This window comes from Lynx canadensis, chromosome C1 (assembly GCF_007474595.2).
Source record: "Lynx canadensis isolate LIC74 chromosome C1, mLynCan4.pri.v2, whole genome shotgun sequence".
Classification (NCBI taxonomy): domain Eukaryota; kingdom Metazoa; phylum Chordata; class Mammalia; order Carnivora; family Felidae; genus Lynx; species Lynx canadensis.
The window spans coordinates 180887580-180907029 of NC_044310.1; the positions used below are offsets into that span (position 1 = coordinate 180887580).

Below are 19450 nucleotides of genomic sequence, written 5' to 3' on the forward strand. Positions count from 1 at the left end.
ATGCACAAATACCAACGTAAAGAATCAAGGATCACTAAAAATCAGGTAAATATGACACCACCAAAGAAACTAATAGAGGTCTAATAACAGACCTAACAAAAATGAAAATCTATGGACTTTCAGACAAAGAATTTAGATAATCCTCTTAAGGAAGTTCAGTGAACTATAAGGAAACATAGATAGGCAACTAACAAAATTAGGAAAACAATGCATGAATCAAACAAATAGTTTGCCCGCATGTAAGCACCTCAGGTACAACATTGTAAACAATAAACAATTCTCCATTCCCACCACGCACCTGCCTGTTGGTTATATGATGGCCCGTGCTATGGAACCACTGGAAAAGAAGATCTTTAAAGGAGTTTTAGTAGTTGAACTTGTGGGTGTTTTTGGAGCATATTTTTTTGTTTAATAAGATGAATACAATCCAAGATTTTAGGCAAACAATGAGCCAGAAATTTTCCTTCATCCTCGAAGTTTATTACAAATCCGTTGAACGGTCTGGAATGCATGGAGTCAGAGAGAAGATCAAGAAAAATGGCTGAATAGCAAAAATTAGGACAAGTCATTGCATTCAGCCTCCCATCTAAGCTGTTTGACACCATTGTGGGGGAGAAGATGAGCACACCATATTGTAGACTCCTGGCCCCACAAAACAAAACAGGAACTTCTGGTCTGCCATGGCTTAGTCGTTTCCCATATACTATGCAAATCCCCTGCTTTTGCTTGTTGCTTTTCTTCGGCATTTATTATAAAAGATTATCGTTTAACAAATAAAAGACTAGGACATGAAAGGAAAAAAAATAGTTTGACAAGGAAAATGTAAGAAACAAAAATTCTAGAGTTGAAAAATGGAAAGTAACACTCTTCTGAACAGCCCATGGATTAAGAGGAAATTAAAGATGGAAAAAAAAAGGTTTCTGAGATGGAACAGGAAACACAACATACCAGAATTTATGGGATGCGAGAAAAAGCAGGTCTATGAGGGAAGTTCATAGCAATAAATACCAACATCAATAAGCAAAAAAAGATCCCAAATAAACAACCTAACTCTATGCCTTAAGAAATTAGAAAAAAAAAAAAAAAAAAGCACAAACTGAGTCCAAAGTTAGCAAAAGAAAGGAAATAATAAAGGTTAGAGCAGAAATAAATAATATAGGGGTGCCTGGGTGGCTCAGTTGGTTAAGCATCCAACTTTCAGGTTATGATCTTACAGTTCATGTGTTCGAGCCCCATGTCAGGCTCTGTCCTGACACCTTGGAGCCTGGAGCCTGCTTTAGATTCTGTCTCTCTCTCTCTGCCCTTCCCCATGAGCTTTCACTCTTTCAAAAATAAATAAACATTAATTTTTTTTAAATAAATAACATACAGAAAACAGAAAAAAATAGAAAAAAGTAACTAAACTAAAAGTTGGTTTTTTGAAAAGATAAAATTGACAAACCTTTAGCTAAACTAACCAAGAAAAAAGAGAAAGAATCCAAACCAACAAAGTTATAAATGAAAAAGGACATTATAACTGACACCAAAGAAATTCAAAGGATCATGAGGCTGCTATGAATAACTATATGCAAACAAACTGTACAAGCTAAAAAAAATGAAAAAAATGTCTTAGAAATATACAACTCACTAAGCCTGAATCAGGAAGAAATAGAAAATCTATATAGACCAATAACTAGTAATTAAACCCTCTCAACAACAATAAAAAAAAAGCCCAAAACAAAACAGCTTCACTGATGATTTTTACCAAACATTTAAAGAAGAATTAACACCAATCCTTCTCAAAATTATTTAAAAAATTGAAAAGGAGGGAACACTGTCAAACTCATTTTATGATACCAGCATCATTCTGACACCAAAACCAAATAAGGACACTAGAAAACTATAGGCCAGTGTCCCTGATGAATATGAATGCAAAAATTCTCAGCAAAATACTAGCAAACCAAATTCAACAGCACACTAAAGGGATCATTCACCATAATCAAGTGGGACTAATACCTGGGATGCAAGAACGGTTCAACATATGGAAATCAATCAGTGAGATACATTATATTAATAGAATAAAAGAAAATAATCATATTATCACCTCAGTAGATGCAGAAAACTCATTCAACAAATTTAACCCCCACTCATGATAAAAATTCAACAGAGTAGTCATGGAAGAAACATATCTCAAGATAATAAAGGCCATATATGACGAGCCCACAATTAATATCATACTCAGTTGTGAAAGATGTTAAAGTTTTCTTTAAGATCAGGAACAAGACAAGAGTGCCGACTCTCACCACTGCTATTCGCCATAGTGCTGGGAGTCCTAGCTAGAACAATCAGGCAAGATAAATAAATAAATAAATAAATAAATAAATAAATAAATAGTATCAGAATTGGAAAGGAAAAAGTTAAAATTTATCTTTTCCATACAACATGACTTTACATGTAGAAAATCTTAAAGACTCAAACAAAAAAACCTGTTAGTCTAATCAATGAGTTCAGTCAAGTTGCAGGATACAACATTAATATAGAAAAGTTAGGGAGTGCCTGGATGACTCAGTCAGTTAAGCGTCCCACTTAGGCTCAGGTCATGATCTTACAGCTCATGAGTTCAAGCCCTGTGTCGGGGCTCTGTGCTGACAGCTCACAGCCCGGAGCCTGCTTCAGATTCTGTGTCCCTCTCTTGCTCTGTCCCTCCCCCACTCATGCTCACTCGCTCTCTCTCTCTTTCTCAAGAATAAATAAACATTAATATTTTTTGAAAGTTAATAGCATTTCTATACACCAACAGCAAATTTTCTGAAAAAGAAAGATTTCAATCCCATTTACATTAGCATCAAAAACAACACTTAGAATAAATTTAACTAAGGAGCTTCAAGGTCTCTACTCTGAATACTATAAGATACTGGTAAAAGAAACAGAAGACACACCAGTAAATGGGAAGGCATCCCAATTTGGGATTGGAAGAATTAATATTGTTAAAATAGCAATATTATAAAAGCCATCTAGAGACTGACTGCAGTCTCTATCAAGATTCTAATAGCATAGGGGCGCCTGGGTGGCTCAGTCGGTTGAGTGTCTGACTTCAGCTCAGGTCATATTCCCATCATTTGTGGGTTCAAACCCTGCATGGGGCTCTGTGATGACAGCTCAGAGCCTGGAGCCTGCTTCAAATTCTGTGTCTCCCTCTGTCTCTGCCCCTTCCCTGCTCATACTCTGTGTGTCTCTCTCTCTCAAAAATAAAAAAAAAAAAATTAAAAAAAAAAGATTCTAATGGCATATTTTATAGGGATGGAAAAAAAAACCCTAAATTTTATATAAAACCACAAAAGACCCTGAATAGTTACAGAAATCCTGAGAGAGAACAAAGCAACAGGAGGTACCACACTTCCTGATTTCAAATTATATTATATAAAGTTGTGGTCATGAAAACGGTATGGTACCAGAATAAAAACACATAGGGATAGACCAATGGAATAGAATCAAGAATTCCAAAAGAAACCTAAACATATATGGTCAACCACTATTTGACCAGGGAGCCAAAATACTCACTGGAGAAAAGACAATCTCTTCAATACATAGCACTGGGATAATTCAATATTCACATGTAGAGGAATGAAACTGGACCCATATCTTACACCACTTACAAAAGTTGACTAGTAATGGATTAAAGACTTACATGCAATGTAAGCCCTGAAACCATGAAACTCTTAAACAAGATTATAAGAACAAATCTCTTTCACATGGGTCTTGGTAATACGTTTTCAAACATGACACTTGAGGCCCAAGCAACAAAATGAAAACTAAAAAAGTGAAACTGCATCAAACTAAAAAGCTTCTGCACAGTGAAAGAAACCATCAACGAAGTGAAAAGATAACCTATGGATTGGGAAAAAAATATTTGCAAACCACATATCTGATAAGGGGTTAATATCCAAAATATATAAAGAACTCACACAACTCAAACATAGCAAAAAAAAAACAAAAAACAAACAAACAAAAAAAACCCTCAAATAACCCAATTAAAAAAATGAACAAAGGACCTGAACAGATATATCTTCAAAAGAAGATATACAAAAGACCAACAAGCACATGAAACAATGCTGAGCGTAATTAGTCATTAAGAAAATGCAAAGTAAAAGCACAATGAGATACCACCTCATGCCTGTTAGAATGGCCTTGATAAAAAAGACAAATGATAACAATGTTTATACATGGATGCAGAGAAAAAGAACCCTTACGCACTGCTGGTGGGCAAGCAAATTGGTATTCGCACCTATAGAAAACAGTATAAAGGATCTTCAAAAATTCAAAATTAGAACTTCCAAATGATCCAGCAACTCCTCTTCTGTGAATATGTCCACATATAATGGAAAATGCTAACTCAAAAAGATGTGTGTTCCCTCATGTTTATAGCAGTATTATGTACAAGAGCCAAGACAGAAATAACCTAAGTGTCCATCAATGGATGAATAGATAAAGAAGTGTGGGATGTGTGTGTGTGTGTGTGTGTGTGTGTGTGTGTGTGTGATGGAATATTATTCAGTCATAAAATATGAGGAATTTCTGCCATTTGTAATGACATGGATGGACCTTGAAAGTTAAGTGAAATAAATTAGACATTTAAATACAAATACTTTAACACTTACATGTGAAATCAAATCAAACCAAACCAAACAAAAAATCTAGAGAAAAAGATATCAGACTTCTGTTTACTAGAGGTCAGGGTTAAGGGAAGAAGGAATTGGAGGAAGGTGGTCAAAAGGAACAAACTTCCAACTGATCTGGGGCACCTGGATGGCTCAGTCAGTTAAGCTTCTGACTTTGGCTCAGGTCATGATCTCTCAGTTCCTGAGTTTGAGCCCCACGTGGGGCTCTGTGCTAACAGCTCAGAGCCTGGAGCCTACTTTGGATTCTGTGTCTCCCTCTCTCTCTGTTCCTTCCCCGCTTGCATTCTGTCTCTGTCTCAAAAATAAATAAAGATTAAAAAAATTTTTTTAAAGGAACAAACTTCCAGTTATAAGACAATTAAGTACTAGGGATGTAATGTACAGCATGATGACTATAGCTAATAGTGCTGTATGATATGTAGAAAAGCTGTTAAGAGTGTAATTCCTAAGAGTTCTTATCACAAGGAGAATTTTTTCCCTTTATTCTTTTCTTCTTTCTTTTCTTTTTATCTTATCTATATGAGAAGATGGATGTTAGCTGAACCTACTGTGGTAATCAAACATTTCATAATATATGTATGTAAGTCAAACCATCTTGCTGTATGCCTTAAATTTAAATAGTAAAGCATTTTAATTATTTCTCAAAAAACTGGAGAAAAAGATTTATTATTACAAATTAAAAAGTTTGTAATTTTTTTCCAGAGTGCATATTTCTGTTACGTAAACTTTTTATTGAATCCAAAGTATTGTATTTTGAAAATACATAGCTATTTACCAAGTCTAATTCTTCAAAGTACATTTAACAAAACACCTCTAGAATAAATATCCGCTGGCTTCTTCTCCAGGATAGAGTTCCTTTCTCTTCATCCAGGTACCCTGGTTTTCCTTTGGTAGATTTCACCTTTCCCATGTGTTGTAGCAGTCCTGAAATCCCCCGTGGGCTTAAGCTAAGTAGCAAATGACCTGGTTGCAACGGTTAGCTTACAAACAAGTATGAAGGATATATTCATTAAGACTTTCTGGGAAAGTTTCTTTACTCTTCTTACAAAAACAAACAAACAAAAACCTCTAGTCAGTGTGATATGAGAAAATGAGTGACCTCTGTAATTATTAAAGGCATTTTTCTACCCAAGGGTGAATTGATGCCGGCGAAGTCAAAGTTGAAAGAATTGTAAAAAAAAAAAAAAAATGGCACCTAACCTTAATTAAATATGTCTGAAGACATTCTTACCTACCTATATTATTTCTATTCCATATACATCTAGAAAACATTGTAATTGTTTTAGGTAATTGTGTGAAAGGTCAGAAAATTTTATAACAGCTTTAATAAGGCCATTGTTTTATTGTGGACTGTAGGATGATAGTTTGGGGACTTCCAAACATATCTCTGGAGAAAGATCCAGGAACGTGCATTCACACAGGCATACTTAGATAATGCTGATGTTATCAGAATTAAATTTCTCTTTGCGTCAAAATCCCCTGGGATCTTTTAAAAAAATGTAGATGCTTACCCCATCCTCCACCCCCCCAAACCTCATCCAAGTATTCTCTTTCAGTGATGGGGTTCAGGTGATGCTATCTACGCTAACTCTATAAGCACATTAATGTACAGCCATGGCAGATCACCAATGCTCCAAGGCTTCCCAAGCTTGAATGTGCAAATCATCCGGATACCCTGAGATAATACAGATTCTGATTCAGTAAGTCCGGGGTAGGACCTAAGATCCTGCATTCTTAACAGGCTTTCGGGTGGTGTCCAGGCTACTGCTTCACATACTACACACTGAGTAGCAATGACCTGTACATTTTTAATGGTAAATCAACCTTGACACAGCCAGATATGTCACAGATGAAGTAGATAAGAAACTGGCACTAGTAACTATCCAATGTGTTAGGGCAGGCGTTAAGACCACAGATCCTGTTAGACATTTTAGGAAAAGTCCAGTCTACCAGCCAAAGATGATATTGAAGTTTATGACTTATTTCTGAATTATGATGTAGTAATATACTACATCGAGAAAAAGCAAATGCACTGTAGTGAAAGGGGACAACATTAATTTTGTAGCTATTAAGTCTGCAGTAGTAGGAAATACATAATATTTGAATTTATTTTATAAGGCACATACAATGGAACTCGAGCAATTTAATAGTTTCTTTTTGGAACACTTTTTTTTTTTTAAACAGGAAAGTCCATTTTGATGTTATGCATTTAAAAGACAAACTAGGTATTAGAGAAATTAACATTTAGCTTTTGGAAAACATTGACTTGGTAGCAGGGAGTCTGTTCTCCTTGCTGTTACCCTGAACATTTCAATTTCAGAAAGTTGCATGACTTTCGAATCTCCTCCATGTAAGACATTCTACTTGACATAAGGATTTATTTCTGGCTTTCCATCAGTTTCTAATTAATAGCACCACTGTGTGTTACATGATGTGAGAATTGAAAATCTCTAAACAGTACCACAGGAACACCACATTGCACTTCTACTTGAAAAAACACCTGATCAGTTACCCAGCTGTTTCCTCCAGATGTTGTCTGTAAACTCAAAGGTCATAGTTTCACTAAAACTAAGATTAATTTGACTTTATCTTGCCGTTAAAAAAAACACAGCTATTAAAATCAAGTTTTAAATAGCCACAAGTATACACAATCAAAACATGCAGAACTTACAAAATATATATATTTTAAAGAATTTCTGTCCACTTTTACAAATCTAAGTGGAAAAAATAGTTTGTATGATTTATAAATAAAGCATAGAGTGATAGAATTTTACTGTTTTTAAGAAAAAAGCATTATCTTCCCTCTGAATGAACTCTCATGAAGTAAAAAAGCATATCATTATTTGTGCAGAATAATGACAGAATTTAGTTTAAGAGGAAAAACTCAGCAAATGGTGAATGCTTTTGAGATGGGAAATAAAATATAATATCAGTAGATTCCCTTTCTAGTCCTTATTTGCAAAACACAATTGACTCAATGTAAAAGATTGTGTGTGTGTGTGTGTTTTACTTTACAGACTTTTTGCTTAACAACATGATTCTACTGCATTGCATATGATCCTATAATAACAGGATATTATTAGAGTCTTAGGCATTAAAATTTGTCCTTCATAAATGGTGTTATGGCATTTAATTATAAGTATACTATTTTATAATAAAATCATAATGCAAATGTAAATCCCGCACTAACTCTGCATTTGATTAACCAAATATCTCTGTAATTCTATAATTTTTATGTCTTATATAGATTCAAAATTGTAAAATGAGATTTAAACTTGGATTATTCTATTGATGGGAATATAATTTATCTTCATTAATTGTATGTTTCATCTATTACTCACCAGAATAAAATAAAAGTCTTATGGAAAACTATAGCAATAGTATTTATTAAATGAGTATTTACCAAGTCTGATTGTGAATATGGCCTTGGGTATGTACTCTTCCCTAAACTATGGTTCTCTATGTAATACTAAGAGCATGACATGTATGCATCAATATTTATTTCTAAGATCCATGTCCCCTATGACCAAGCATAATTTGGTTTATAAATAAATATTCCTTTCTTGTTTTCAAAAATTATTGTGCATTAAATTAGTAGTCCTTCCTTTAAAAGGAAAAAAAAACCTTTGAACTATAAAGTGAAGTTTTGCATATACCAATTTCACAACCAGATTAAAATGACCAAACCAATAACCAAAAAACACAAAACAGTAGATGGGAAATTGAAAAACACAATTGTTGATTTAAATAGATGATAGCTGGCTGGCTAGCTAGCTAGCTAGCTAAGTCAATAAAGAAAGAAGAAATGAAGGCATTTAGGTCTCCGTTTGAGAACGACAACTACACCAATAGCAGTAGTATCTAGTGTTTGCTACATACGAGGCACCATAGTAAGCGCTATATGTTATTTAACTCCATGAATCTTATGATATGGGTAACTTTGTTATTCTCACTTTACATGTGAGGGAACTGAAGGTTGAAATAGTCTAATTAATTCGTTGAATGTCAGATCACTCCTAAGTGGAACCACTGGTACTCGAACCTATATCAGACTTCAAAGCTTATCATCTTATCCAAGCTATACTGGGCAGCCAGGAAGCAGTAAACCTAAAGACACAGAAAATGTATGTTTACCATTATTTTGAAATAACTCTCCAGTCAAAATACATCTTTAGGATATACCATCGTTATTTATCAAGAACGTCACAGTAAAGCTGAAGGAAAAAAACAGTTCAGTTGATACAGGCAACAAAACAGCTGATGAATCGTTTATCGATACAGCACATAATTTATAAGCACTTTTATCTGGTACAAATAAAAATAAATTACAAATAAAATATTTTAAATACTAAGATGCTCAACATCACTAATCATCAGAGAATGCATATCAAAACCACAGTGAAGTATCACGTCACACCAGTCAGAATGGCTAGTATCCAAAAGACAAGAAATAACCAGTGTTTTCAAGTGTGTGGAGTAAAGAAAAGCCCTGTGCACAGTTTAGGAATGTAAATTGATACAACTACTGTGGAAGAGAGTATGGGGGTTCCTCAAAAAATTAGAAATAGAGGTACCATATGTTCTCGTAATTCCACTACAGAAAATGAAAACAGTGATTCAAAAAGACATGTGCAACCCTATGTTCATTGCAGCATTATTTACAACAGGCAAGATATTGAAGTAACATAAGTGTCCATCAATAGATGAATGGATAAAGGAGATGCAGTCTATATATACAATGGAATATCACTTAGCCATGAAAAAGGAATGAGATCTTGGTCTTTGAAACAACATAGAAGGGCCTAGAGGATATCATGCTAAGTGAAATAATCAGAGAAAGAAAAATACCATATGATTTCATTTATATGTGGGATCTAAAAAAATGAAACAAAGCAAAACAAAGCAAATAAACAAATAAGTAAACAAAAAACAGAAATAGACTCACAAATGCAGAGAACAGCCTGGTAGTTGCCAAAGGAAGGGGAGATTGGAGGATGGGAAAAATAGGTAAAGGAGATTAAAGGGTACAAACTTCCAATTATAAATAAATGAAATAAGTCACAGAGATGAAAAGTACAGGATAGGGAATATGGTTAATAATATTGTAATAGCATTCTATGGTGACAGATGGTAACTATACTCATCATGGTGAGCATTGCACAATGTACAGAATTGTCAAACCACTATGTGGTGCACCTAAAAATATCAATGTATATACCCTTGTTCAAATAATAAAACTTTAAAAAATAAATAATATATAGCCACATTCTAACACAAAGCAAAACATCTCTCTTAATGAGAAACAGAACAAGAAACAGAGTGAAGGGGCGCCTAGGTGGCTCAGTTAGTTAAGCATCCGACTTTGGCTCAGATCATGATCTTGGGATTTGTGAGTTCGAGCCCCTCATTGAGCTCTCTGACACTGGCCCAGAGCCTGCTTCAGATCCCCTTCTCTCTATCTGTCCACTTCTCTCCATGCCCTCCTCTGCTCATTCTCTCTCTCTCTCTCTCTCTGTGCGTGTGTGTGTCAAAATAAATAAAGAAACTTAAAAAAAGAAAAAAAGAAACTCAGAGTGAAGCTGTGACTTAGGTAGTAAGGGTGCGACGGAAGGATCCAGAGCCCAAAAGCAAGCAGTGGACACACAAAGTTTACTCCTATGTAAAAATGAAACTGATTACACCTCATGTGAAAGAAGACCAAGAACCAACTTTTCTATGTGAAGCCAATAATTAGAATCCCGCTCACCCTCTCATCAATGAATACAGAAAAACGAGCAACTGCTGACAGAGTTTTCTTGCTGTGAGACAGTAACTGGGAACTAGGAAGTGGACTGTTGCCTGTGTGGGCTTGACGGGTTTACAGGACAATAGCATCATGGAGTGAAAGTCGAGCTACTAGACTAATGGCTTGGAAATCTGGAGGTCATTGTCTGAGATAATCATGGAATCACAAAACAGCAAAGGGAGAAAGAAGTTGAGAGAAAATGGAAGCTCCCTCAAGACATAATAAACTCCCAACACCTGATCACACATGTATAAAGAAACTAATACCAATAAAGTTCTTTGATAAACTTGAAAGATGGAAGAATCTATGCCATAGAAATAAAAATAATACAGCAATCTGAAAGTGCTTTAAAATTAGAATGTTAAATTCCCAAATATGGAGAGTAGATATGAGCATACACAAAATAAAACCCCAAATCTATAAAGCAGATCAGGGATCTTTTACCTGAGAATCAAGTACAGGTAATTATGACAAAGAACCAACTGAAAATCCAAAAATTGAAAACTACAATCCTTAAAATAAGCATTTGAAACACTAAATAAATGGAGATAAACAGTAGATTCTATAAATGCAAAAGATAAATGAAAGTTTTAGATATTAGAGCACACCTACAGTTTTGATGTGAAATACAAGGTTAATAAATGGAGCTTTACAAAATAGAAAGTATGTTCCTTGATGCTGAATTCAAGAGTAAGTCTGTCAGATCGAGGAAGTAGAGAGAGAATGCAAAATCCTCATCACTGTCTTCAAAAAAATTTTTTTTGTTCACTTTGTAAAACTGCTATAAAGGGGTCTGTGATACAGCAGTGGGAAAATAAATGAAGATCTACCAAATGAAAACAAGAGGAGGATATTTATTAAGACACTGCTGTAGATGTCAGCCACAACCATTTGCATTTTGGCAGAAACTCAAAGGGAGGCAGAGAAGTAGAAAAGTTTTATAGTGGGGAAAAAGGAAGGCTTCAGGCCTACCCTCATTGAAGGCTGTTGGTACACAGAAATTGTAGATTTCTTTAACTAGAAGTGGAACATTTTATGTGATAGGTTAAGGGTACATCTTTGGCTTATTCTAGTTGGTCCGAAGTTAGAAGCAGGGACAAAAATTAAAGAAGCTGCCAGTTATTAACTAAGTTCTGTCTATTTGAATTCAAATGTTATAGGGGCTACTGTTTTGGATTTTGGATTGCTGGTGGAGACAGCAGTCTGACCTTCTGTAACTCTGAATTTACAGCAGGATGGCTTCCTGGGTTGGTCACTATAGAATAGAGATTGGTTTTCTGGACTGGTTGTGGGTCAGAGTCCTATTTCTATAGATGGTCTGACCATTCTCCCATCTATCACTGGATCAGTCTACTCTATTTGTCTATTCAGTCTCTCACTAGGTTACTTTCGCAGCAGACTTTGCAAAAGTCTTCTTTTTATTTTGACAAGATAGTAATGCTGAGTTCTTGAGACCCTTAAATATGTAGGCTGCCAATTATGGAATGCTCACACTGTCTATCATCATCGAGGAAAACACATGTAGTTCAGAATTTTTTAACTTTTTGTTGCGAAAGATCCCTGATCATAGCACTCATCTCATCCTTCATACTTGCCCCTATGCAGAATCAGCCACAAGCCATCAGTTCCTGTGCAGGCATCAGTTAAGTGATGGGATAATTAGTGAGAAGCCTTTTGTATGTTTTTCTTAAGTAGTTACTTAAGAAGTAGTATTACATGTCACTGATGTGCAGCCAAGCCTAGAGTCTTGATTGCTTGTTGGTGGTTATGATCATCTTTCTGGCATAAAAATCCACCTGAAATGTCTACAAGGATAAATTTCCTACAAGGAAATACACGCTCACTTTCAAGGCCTCTGAACAGCACCGCATATGAAGGTGAGTAGCCCCATGAACTTCCTGTCTCAGTCAAAATGAAAGACTCTTTCCCCATTTCTTTCCCAGTGAGGGGAAGTTGTGAAACAGAAATTCATCTGCTCCCTCAGGATCAGAAGTTCCTAATTCTATCCCTTATTCTCTACAGCCTTTATCCTAAGATTCCGGCTTCTAACTGCTTGACAAAACACAGCTGCCAGCTCCCTCAGTAAGTGTCTTTATGAACACATTTGGCTGCTTGTCTTTCAAACATCCATAATTCCAGCAGGAACACTTTTAAATTTATTCCCACAGCGGTTGCCCTCTATTTCTCTCTCCTCTTGACTACTCCCATGTCTGTTTCCCCCCTCCCTGCCTCCTCAGTTCATCACGGAAACTGAGGGCACAAGCAGAATGCCCCGGGCTATGAATGCTAGCTGGGGTTCCCTCAGCAGCCAGAACATCAATATCCACAGATAATGCGGGTGGCACTCGAACTGTGGAGGCGATTGTAATTAATTCAACGAAGATTTAAAGTTAACATACGGAACCAAATGTAGAAGTAACTTAAAAAGTGAGCTGTCTGGCGTGCCTGGATGGGTCAGTCAGGTAAGCATCTGACTTGGGCTCAGGTCATGATCTCCCAGTTCGTGGGTTGGAGCCCCGCGTGGGGCTCTGTGCTGACAGCTCAGAGCCTGGAGACTGCTTCAGATTCTGGGTCTCCCTCTTTCTCTGCCCCTCCCCTGCTCATGCTCTGTTTCTGCCTCTTAAAAATAAATAAATTTAAAAACAAAAACAAAAACAAAACAAAAAAACAGTGAACTCTCTGGTGAAAGAACTATAGAGGCACGTAAACATAACCGCTCAGTAAAACTGACTCCAAGTCCTACACTAAATCTGGCAGTGATACATACGACAAAATCATTGCCTATTTCTCAGACCTTGTGCTTTTTCAGTTTTCAGTTTAGGAGGACTTGGAAGAAATCTACCCAACTTTTGGGGTATTTTTGGCTACCTCTTGCAGTCTTCAATGAATTACTTCAAATGAGTTAAGATTCTATCGAAGCTAGTCTGTTAGAAAGGAAAAAGAAAGACAAGTGCTCTATCCATGACAAGTAACTCAAGACCATACAAGTCAATCAGGCACCCTGCCAAACTGCAAATGCCTAAATTTCAAATCTACATTACAGTTCTAGAACAAAAACGGACAATGACCGGAGCGCTAGAGGAAGCATAGAAGCTGATTCGTCTGATTCTTCCTAAGTACTTCATTGTGTATCTTTTCCTCACAAGGATAATTATTCCCACGGTTTGGAATTGTTAGTAAGGAGACTGTGTCCAAGTGGACAGATTATCTATGTTTATCAGAAGAGGCTATTGCTTCCCCCCACCTTTTTTTTTCAATGCAAAAGTCTAGAGAAACTCTATTAAAAAGAGGTTAAAGGAGATAGGAAGAGATAGATTCTTCAATATTCACTTCTGAATTCAGATTCCTGACCCAACTTTATTTCATTTTTTTCTTTAATTCCTAATGGTCATTTAGGATGAAATAAACAGAAAACCAATGAAGGTTAAAAAAAAAAAGATTTTTGTTTTTTGTTGGTTTTGTTGTTGTTGTTGTGTTGTGTTTTGTTTTGTTTTGTTTTGTTTTGTTTTTTGAAGATAAATCCAGACTCTAACAGGAAGCTTCACAGGTCAGTCTCCAAGTCAATTCCAAGATCCCCATAATCACATCAACAGAAAGTAGGAAGCTAAAGTGGTCCAGATCCTTACAAGAGATTTGTCACCCCACTCAGCTCTGGGCTTGGAAGAAATTGCGCAATGGAAATAACCAATACATACAGCATAAGAATGTGTTCAGTTACATTAGTAAATCAGGAAATTTACACCAGCTCCAGAGAGATGAATCTTTAATATCAGTGTCCAGGAAATACAGTATGTGGATCAGAGATCACAGTATGTTCTTACCCTTTTCTTATTTTTTCAGAGGGAGCTCATAATGCTGTTCCTGTTTGCATTTGCCATTAAAACTAGAGTACACTGAGGCATGAATATTTAGATGGTATACAATATTAAGGAGAACCACACCTAAAAATAATTATGAAACCTATGAGAAAATCTGGATGTGGAACTGAATGTAATATATGCATATGACACCAGGTTTGCTTGTTTGCTCTTTCCTTTGAATGAACTTAAATTTATAGGAGATATCATTGCATCATGTTTAGTCTGAGCATATTTGCCATTTCCATGGTTGTCAGAAAAATAGGGAAGTGAGTTGCAATCAATAAAAAGACATGATTTCATAGGAATAAGGAGTATCACTCTTTCTGCAGTTTGCATAAACTACCAAACCTACCTTTTGCTTTATGCTAATTTGTGTCTTTTATTTACAGTTGAAAAAGCCATAAACAATGGGGTAGGGAGGTAGTGCAAGAAATGGGATTCTTGGGGTGCCTGGGTGGCTCGGTCGGTTGGGTGTCTGACTTCGGCCCAGGTCATGATCTCACAGTTTGTGAGTTCGAGCCCCATGCTGGGCTCTGTGCTGACAACTCAGAGCCTGGAGTCTGCTTCAGATTCTGTGTCTCCCTCTCTCTCTGCCCCTCCCCAGCTCTCATTCTCTCTATTTCTCTTTGTCAAAAATAAATAAAAACTTAAAAAAATTAAAAAAGAAATGGGATTCTTAGGAAAAATTTTGTACATGACCCCTAGGAATAGCCTTTTCCTCCTTGTTCCTACCTCTAATTAATATCCAGTCTCCCTTGAAATTTTTCTTCCAAATGATATCTTTTTAGTTTCCCCTCCTAGATTTTTTCCTACATGATCAATCTCACAAGGTAGTTGTGCAAAGGGAGTTTTATTGGAAGTTTAGTGGTGCAATGATAAGCATATAATGCTGTAATTTTCCTCCAAGCATTACTAAGGTGCAATCTACAAATTTGGATATGTTGTGGGATTGGTTTTATTCACTTTATAGTAATTTCTAATTTCCTTGTTTTTATTCATGGATTATTTAGAAGAAAGTTGTCTAATTTTCAAGTACTTGAATATTTTTTCATGACCATTCAATTATTGTGCTTTTTTTGTTCATTTCATTTTCATAAGCTAATATGTCCTATACGTAATTTCGATTATTTTCAATTTATTAACAGTAATTGTTTTATGGCTTAGAATGTAGATTTAATTTGTGAATGTTCCATATGAATTTTAAAAGAACGTATATTCCACAGTTGTTGGCTAAAAGTATTTTGTTTTTTGTTTATTCAGCCAAAATAACTTTGAAGAAGAAGAAAATTGGAATACTTAAAACTACTTGATTTAAAGATTTATTATAAAGCTACAGTACTTAAAACAGCCCCCCCCCCCCACATACACACACAAAATTTGTGACAAAGATATCTCAAGACATTGCCAATTGTCTCCTGGGGTGCAAAACTGACCCTGGCTTAGAACCACTAATCCACCTACACCAGTTTTTTTCTTTTTTCTTTTTTAGAGCCTATCTTTTACCATAATTTTATTTTTAAACTTCCAATACCCTTATGTTTTAGGTATGACCATTTTATTTTTAATTTTATCTGAATATACCTGTCCACACACTGGTGGTTTTGTCCTTTTACATTTGTATTGCTGACATTTTTCAAACTCATCATCTTTTTCTATATTTTATTGTGTTCTTATTTATTTCCTTACATACTGGATAAATCCATTTTTAAAACCCCTTTATTCCTTCCACTGGTTTTCATGACATACACTGCATTTTTAACATGTGTACTTCTCAAGAAAATTGATTCACTAAAGTATGAAATGAATTAGCATTCTCTTTTCAAGAAATACAAGCAAGGTCTTCAAAATATTTTAGCTCCTATCCTCCCCCTCCCCATCTTCCTTATGGTTTTTTTTGGATTTTAATACTTCCTACAGTAGGTAGAGTAATGCTTCTCCCATCCCCAAAGATGTTCACATCTTAATTCCCAGAACCTGTGAATATGTTACCTTACATGGCAAGAGGGATTTTGCATATGTTTGACTTTGCATATGTGATTGAAAATCTTGAAATGGGAAAATTATCCTGTATTATCTGGGTGAGCTCAATGTATCACAGGAGTGCTTATATGTGAAAGAGGGAGGCAGCGGAGTGACAGGAAGGAGATTGGCAACTGAAGAACAGATCAAAATGATAAGATTGCTAGAAGGAGGGCAGAACCAAAACGATGCAGGCAGCCTCTGGAAGAAGGAAAGGGGAAGGAAACAGATGCTCATCTGGAAGCTCCAGAAGGAATGCAACCCTATCACCCCTGGATTTTAGCCTAATGATGTCCATTTCAGATTTCTGAACTTCAGGACTTTAATATAATAAATTTGTGTTGTTTCCAGCCCCTAAATGTGTGGTAATTTGTTACAGCAGCAGTCATAAACTAAAAAACCACATTTAGTCTATACCAGTCCCCATTCCCATCCTGGCACACTCACTATTTTTCCCTCAGTCAGTTTTCATGTAGCGTCTATGCTTATGGACTGATTCTTCACCACTGCCTCTTGCACCACATTATAGCCTGTAGGGTTCGATTTCGTTTGTCATAAAGAGTATCTTCATGTAGTTCTTTGGGTGAAGGTCTCTGTGTGACATGTTCCATATATCTTTTTGTGAAATTGTATTTACCATACCTTAATTCCCAAAAGAGTGATTGTCTGGGTAGACAATTCTATTTTCTCAGCACACTATCAAGCTATCATTCCACTGCCTTCTTGCCTACAATGTGGCTTTGGGGAGACAATTAGTCATAGTGTACCTTTTACTTTTGTTCTCCTATAAAATGCTTCCAAGTGTTTTAATTAGCTAATTCAACTATTTCCTTTTATAGTTAATTAGCTACTAAGAAACTATGAGACATTCTCAAACATAATAAAAAAAAATAATAAAAAGATTAGTCTCAGGATAGACCCCTTATATTTATTTTAAAATTCTACTGACAGCCAGTGCCGCAGGTGCAAGTGTTTGTGTGTTCGTTTGTTTGTGTTTTTTTCATCTTTCCCTAATCTTTACTGTTAGCTAAAGCATATATTTCTGTTATTGTTTATTTCCAGTGTCCTTTTAACCTTCTTTACTATAGTTCCTCTAGTGTGGTGAAACTTATTTTCTGCCTGCTTCTATAAACAAATTTTAAAATTTAAAACACGTGTTTATTTATAATATTAATTTGAATCCTCTTGTTTTTCTTCCCCCAATTATTCTGGCTAGTGGTCAACACATTCTTTAACCTTTTCAAAAAACTACCTTTCATTTTCATTGATTTTCTCTATTGTTTTTCTGTTGATTCTATTTAACACATTTTCACACTGATCATTATTATTCTTTCTTCTATTCACCCTGGGTTTAATTTGCTTTTCTTTTTCTATTTTCTGAAGGTGGATGCTGAAAGCACTGATTTGAGACTTTTTTCTTTTTTAATACAAGTGTTTAGTGCTATCAATTTCCCATGAATTACTGCCTAGGGTTTATATATACACATTTTCCCCCTGTTTTTATCTAACTTTGTGAACATATGGAATCCAGTTAATACACTTTAATGATCTTGGCTGGTAAGTCTAATACGTGTGTCAGTTCTGAGTCAGTTTCAGTTGACTAATTTTTTTTTTCTCATCATGGGTTGTATTTTCTTGCTTCTTTGCCAGATTGCCAATTTTTTTATTGAACATCAGACATTATGAATTTTAGCTTCCTGGGTGCAGAATATTTATGTTTCCCTATAAACTTGAGATTTTTTCTAGGATGTGATTGGAAACAATTTGAATGGGAGTGGGGAGATCTTGTTCTGAAATTTTGTTGGATAAAACTGGAACAGCACTCCGTCTAAAGCTCATTTTTCTCAAAGACTTAGCCAAGATACTTCTGCATACTCTACACAATGCCCCGTTTCCAGTTTGCCTGTGGAAACCAACCGTATTCACCCTTTTTGGGCACTAGGCATGTTACCTCTAAACTTGTTGGGTTGATCTTCCCTATCCTCGAGTAGTGACCCACATGTATATGCTGATCAGTACTCAACTGAGTTGTCCAGATGGACTTTTTGCCCATCTCCAGAATCACAGCTTTGTGTACCACTCTCCTTTCTAATATTCTTTCCTGTGAACTATATAGCTGCTTTGGTTTCCCTGGACTCCCAATTCTGTCTCCTCACTTCAGGGAGTTCACCGGTTTCCATCTGGGTTCTCCCTTCTTGTATCACTGACTCAAAATTCTCTCAAGGCCATAAGCTGTAGTATCATAGGAATCATGTCATTAGTCTTATTTTTGTGGTTGCTGCTCATATGTTTTAGGTAGGAGGTTAAATTCAATCCATATGCATTTTAGCTGTAAGGAGAAGGTTCACTTTCAATAAATCTTAAAATTCTGTACTTGAATCTAAACTTTCATTGAGTTTTATGTCCGAATGCAAAATAATCTTTGTCCTTTTATCTATAATGCATAAATCTAGTCATATATATATATGCATATACATACATATACATATATATATATATATATATATGACTTTATTCCTTTCTTGCATTTAAAATACGTCCTTGGTATTGTAAAGTTCTGAACAAATCTTTTGCCTTTCCAAATGACTGAGAAGAGTATACAAGGGAAATCTATTATTTAATAACTGCAATTACACTTCATGTGCGAAGTCCTCTGTACAAATAGTCACCCACTATAAGTTACTGACAAAAGGGCAGAGTTAACAGCAGGAGAAAAAAGTATTCAACAAAAATTTATTCTATAATGTAATGACATTAATTCACAAGATTACATTAAGCTGGCACTCTGATGGTTAAATAAAGTTGTTGGCATAAATAAAAATTATTTCTTTAACTTAATTTAACACACAATGCAGGGTCAGAGGCCTATAGGACTTTATACTTCCTCCTTCTCCCACAGAATTTAAATCCCAGCATGAGCAATTCTTTGGACCGTAAGAGTTTGGTTTACAAAAATGACTGTTAAGCATGTAAACTCTAATGGAAAGATTAAATTTTAAGTCTTTGTCAGTTAACATTTAACAGTGACCTAGAACCTCACAGCAATGAGACACCAGTTACCTACCAAAGGGTCAAGGAGTCAGTTGTAAGGAAACAAAAAGTACTAGAGAGCGGATAAGAGTGGTGAA

General features: G+C 35.6%; 1 pseudogene; it reads left to right on the plus strand.

Moving 5' to 3' along the window:
• Positions 1 to 316: 316 nt before the first annotated feature.
• LOC115522090 lies at positions 317 to 612 on the plus strand (annotated as a pseudogene).
• The last annotated feature ends 18838 nt before the right edge of the window (positions 613 to 19450 follow it).